The 5,245-nt window shown below is 49.9% G+C and overlaps 1 pseudogene; it reads right to left on the bottom strand.

Annotated features, from left to right (window-relative positions):
* Positions 1 to 2,433: 2,433 nt before the first annotated feature.
* Positions 2,434 to 3,017, bottom strand: LOC149809181 (large ribosomal subunit protein uL15x pseudogene; annotated as a pseudogene).
* Positions 3,018 to 5,245: the final 2,228 nt, after the last annotated feature.

Below are 5,245 nucleotides of genomic sequence, written 5' to 3'. Positions count from 1 at the left end.
CTGAGATAGTACTGTCCAATGGAATAATAAGAGTTTTCAACTTCCAGGGCAATGGTACAAACATACCAAGGCGTGGCATGCAGCTGTTGTCAGCGTGCGCCGAAAACGTGTGATGTTCAAGTTTGTTCAAATTCGGAACTTGGGCCACGCTTGGCTTGGTACAAACGCAAAATGCATGGTGCGGCAGATGCGAAGCTTCTGACCGAATTTACATTGCGGCATCGATGGACGTTCGCATTGAAAACATGCAGGGCGCATCCACAAGTCAAGGCCATACAGGGTTGATCAACCCTATATCCACCATGCCAGCTGTGGATCCATGCCTGTTCAGCCCTTCTTACATGGAGGCCTTCGCGAAAGTTGTGATGAAACGAACACAGACAGACATGACGCGCCCCAAGTGCATGATTTTTGGGTATGGAATTGAAGGCCCTGCCCGGGAAGGAAGTTATCTGACCGAGCACTGGCCAGCACGTCCGCTCCCTTCCCTACAAGCATGCGATCCACATGATATGCAAAATGATACCCGGACCTGTATACCAATGCCTCAAAGATCTCGCAAGCATTTCAAACACTGGCTGCTAAGTAGTCAGAAATTGCGCCCTTGCAAATTGCAATAGCTCAAGTGGTGGGCGGTTCATGAGGATTACGACGGAAGAACTGAGCTGCATGTGCGCTTCGTCACGTGGATCCCACTCAACAACAAAGGCCCGACCTACAAACCTCTGGATGTCTGAGAACCCAGGTGCAGCATGTCGAGACCAGTTCAAGTCTAAGCCTCGTTCCGTTCACATGACCATCAGCCGATGCACTGCCCGAGAAGCAGCCTCACTCTCGGCACCTGACCAGACATCAGCCAGGACCATTTTGCCGCTTACCCTTACCAATGCATTGGACTGTGGAAAGCCCTTCTAGAGCTATTGTGCAAACGCAACCTGTGTCGCAACTTTTGCCATGTGGGAGTGCATTCCAGGCCATTTCCTTTCATAAACGAACGAAGCTACGATAGCTATTTACCAAGTGCTCATAGCATGAGTAGTTTTCCACACATGGCCACTTCGGCTGGCCATGGCAGCTGAACTGGCTTCCATCATTCGGATTGTCGCTTTTTGGTCAAATGAATAATGAATTGTGCCAGTTTGGGCTCCAAGAGGTGACTTCTATCGCACCAGCGGTATGAGTCTTTTCCACTTAGGTAACATGGCGATGGCGTTGTACCTTGGCATTGGTTTTCTGCAACTTTTTAATTTGATCATTCGATAACGTACTGATTTTGGGATCAAACAGCAGCAGAGACCCCGCATGAGCAACACCTTGGAGGATAGAAAAGGGCTCGTGGCAACCTGCTCATCCAGTTTTGAAGCCATGAGTGGGTATTGTCATTGATGAAGTGGGTATTGTCACTGATGACTGGCCAGATTACGACTAACTTGCGATGAAAAAAGTATAAGCGGCCAGCGTACAAAGCTTTGCTCAATGGAGATTCATGGATTCGCAGGTTCCCTGGTTTCTGAAAGACATACCGGTTGCGATACCAAGGGATTCAAACACGTGTTGTTAGCACCATGCGGTACCAGGTGAAGGTGAGGTACCAAGGGATGCAAGATGTGTTGTTAGTGCAGGTATCAAGGGATAGAAAATGACGGGGCGCTGGTGGATGAGGCACTGTTCAACATTTCTGCAGGGCATCAGAACTGGTATGACTGCACCATTTGATCTCACCGGCAGCATACACACTTTCCCTGGTGGCGAAATCCTGAACAGAGCGTTTCAAACACATGATGATGTGAGAATCGTGTACGCATCATGCGAAGAACTTCTATGCTGTGTCAAGATGCTGGACCACGTCCTGAACTGCAGCTTGCATTATGGTGGCAGGCTCCAAATTCTCATGGAAACTTATGTGGTGGCCAGGCATCAACAACAGTTCTAGGCAGCTGTATATTCCCATCATCAGGGTTCCCCTTCCACTGATTGTAGCATTGTGATTGACGAAGCTGTGGGTTTCATTTGGGCTTTCATGCTTTGTACAGTTCCAAGCTTCGTGTCCCTTGAGAACTCTAGTGAACCCTGACCCCATGACACAGGGTGTCAATCACTTTCTGCGCTGTGCAAATGTCACACATGCAGAAAGGGCTCCTGCACATGCTACAGCTCGTAGAGATGCTTCCTGCCACTGATGCTTACACCTGATCCCCTGATACCCGTGGCTTCGCCCCACAACCACAAAGCCCTGAGCCATATGGAGCACTCTGCTGGTGAACTAGTGTTGGACGTATCCCATGAAACTTCGTGTGCATGCAGTACTGCCTGATTTGCAAGACGCTGGTTACATGCTGCAACGCCGCACCCTAAACAATCTCAGACACAACTCCAGAGCGCACGCAGGGTCACGCATGCGGCAGCCAAAAAAGTTTAGAATGCTCTTCATATAAGCTTGAATGACACTGACAGTTTCTAAGCGCACCAGGTGTCATGGCGATGTGACCTAGTGGCAACTGGCTGATAGACTGAAAGGGTGCGATCACGGCCGCTGCCAGACTGCCACGTGCAACATAAGCTCCGTCTGAACTTTATGCAGTCAGGATGCAAGCCCCACCAGCTTCGCGGATCTTCTTCTCTGCAAGGGCTGTAAAGAACTTCGCCTTGACGACTACTGGCTGAGGAGGGAGGTCGCCCTTTCCTAGAACCTTGAAGATGCCATGCTGCGTGACGTCAATCACCAAAGCTTCACCCTTCTTTGCTGCAGCCTCACGGCGCTTGTCCTCGCCAACCAGGTTCCACAGCTTGTCCAGGTTGATGATGGGGCAGTGGTACTTGTTCTTGTGAGATGGAAGTACCTCATTCCAACCTTTCCGAAGTAACCAGGATGGTATTTATCGAACAGAATTCGATGATGATGCTGCCCACCTGCGTTACCCCGACCGCTCGGATGCTTGCGGTGCTTGCCAATACGTCCATGACCAGCAGACACATGTCCGCGCTTCTTGCGGTGGGCCCTCAAACGGGTCGTCATCTTTCCTGTCTGCTGTGAAAATGAAAAGGGATGACGGCATTGCAAGTTGATGCTATATGCGAAGCACTTTTCTCGACAGCTAAGCCATTCCCTCAGAAGCCGCCCATGACACGTCATGACGTCAGCTACGTCCTATCCCTGGGTTTGATACCGTAGGCTACGGTAGGACCTAGGCACGATGCCAGCACTGGACCAGTGACTGGTGACACCAATCTATCATGTGGACATGTTGGATTCCTTCGAGAGCAGCAATTTGATTATTGAATGTCGGACCGCTTGCTGGGCATTTGGATTCCGCTTGCATGATCAGTGCGTTGCACTCCATGGCCTCACACCCAAGTGCCAGACAGGTTCATCTCCGGTGTTCATTCCAGGAAGTATTGTGAAGGATGAATCGACATGATTTTGGCACCTTGTACGTCTTGTTTGGGGGTCGCCATCTCAGCTGAGCACTCCATTCCTTCTTTTGGCCTCTTGCGCGTCGGAACGCAACTGAGGGTGGCCAAGTGAATGACAAGGTCGATGTTGTGCGTAAGCTTACGTTTGTAATTGGTCCGCGTGTTGGCATCTCAGACCTCCGCATGGGTGTCCTATCCATGTCCAGGAACCTCATCATGCCGACTGCACAGACTGAGCGGATAGCCATGCAAGAAGTGATAAACGGATCGAAACGTGAGCGATTAAATGCGGGAAGAAGGCACGAAGAGCTGTCCAGCGGCGTCTTCCCTCAGGGGAGAACCGCACGGCCAGAGGGTAAACGCCGGTGGATCGCCCGCTCCCAGGGCAAGAGCCAAAAGTAGATGACGAATTGTGTAGCTTTGAGCAGACATGCAGGGATCACAGCACAAACTGAAATGCAACACACTCTTGCACCTGTCCAACAATGCATGCATCGTTTCGTCGATAGTGTTCAAACTCATTATGGCTGTCTCTGTATGAACATGATACAGTAAACCCGTCGGTGATCACGCTACATATTCGACAAAGCGTGTGTATTGCCTGGAACAATACACACACTGCATCCGCGCCATGTCTCAGGGCAGACCCAAAGACACTGTGACAAAGACTTCGACGAAGCCAAGGCCAATACAAGGGACATTTATACAATTTTGCTCTAGAACATGCTCCCACTTCAGCAATGACATTGCCATTGTCGATCATTGCTGCAACTATCAAGATATCTCGTGATACGTGACTGGGCTGTCGAATGAACTGTTTGAATTTCAATTCACTCCAGTTTGAAGACAATTTGTTGCAGACTGCAATGCGGTAGCTGATTCGGGCCAAAGTCAGTTCTGCCTGAACATCGGGTAACGTTTTGTCCAGCGACGAGAGCTTTTCCAGCAAGGTTTCAGTACACGGCAGCATCCGTTGCAGCTACCCACTTGTTCACACGCTGCATTCTACGGCGTCAAGAATTTACAATGGAGAATGTAGAGTTGATTGACCTGCGCCAGCGAGGTCAAAAGAGAGCTGGGCCCTCCAACCTGGCTGCACCAGCGAAGAGAGGCAACTAAGCCAGGCAAAGCGTTTGTTTTGATTTGGATACCACATCATGTGCAAGACACGAGGAGACCGAGCAAGTCCTGGCCAAAAATGAAGTTATGTCAATAATATGTATTGAACTCGGTTTCCTTGTATTCAGAGGTGTTTCCTGCCATGAGATCTCCTGTTGAGAGCAGCAATAACCAGACTCGCCTAGAAGCGGTGCGTGCGTCCTGGCCCAGGTTTCGCAACAGTTTGACGACGAAATTTACAGCACGTGGGTGCCATGCCAATCAAAACATGCACGATTGTTCAAATGTGCCGTCTTTCTGCTCTTTCAGCCTTGCGTGTGCCTCCAAAAACGCCTTCAGCCTCAATGCACTAGAAAGTGGACACAGCGTCCAACCGCGCAAAACTGTGACGATTTTTGGTTGCCTGCTGCACCAGACTGACTATCGTAAATTAATTCGAATCTGAATTCTGAGAGCTGCCAAGAGCATGCATGATGAACCAGCTGCACGCAGACATGTAGGGGCATTCATGGTTGTGGGCAGCATTTGCGAGGCGAGCCAGCCACTCGTTAATTGCGATGATGTATCTTTTACCACACCAAGGCATGTACTTGGACATTCAATCCTATCTATGAACGTTCCAATGCATCTTGCATTGCATCATGCATTTCGTGAACGCCCTTGGGAGCTTTTCAAGCGCATATCTCTATGAATACTGCTGATTGGACTTTGC

The sequence above is a fragment of the Nuphar pumila genome, unplaced genomic scaffold (assembly GCF_984573655.1).
Source record: "Nuphar pumila unplaced genomic scaffold, dmNupPumi1.hap1.1 HAP1_SCAFFOLD_1598, whole genome shotgun sequence".
Classification (NCBI taxonomy): Eukaryota; Viridiplantae; Streptophyta; class Magnoliopsida; order Nymphaeales; family Nymphaeaceae; genus Nuphar; species Nuphar pumila.
Note: the sequence above shows the minus strand (reverse complement) of the source record. Positions and strands in the feature narration are given on the sequence as shown.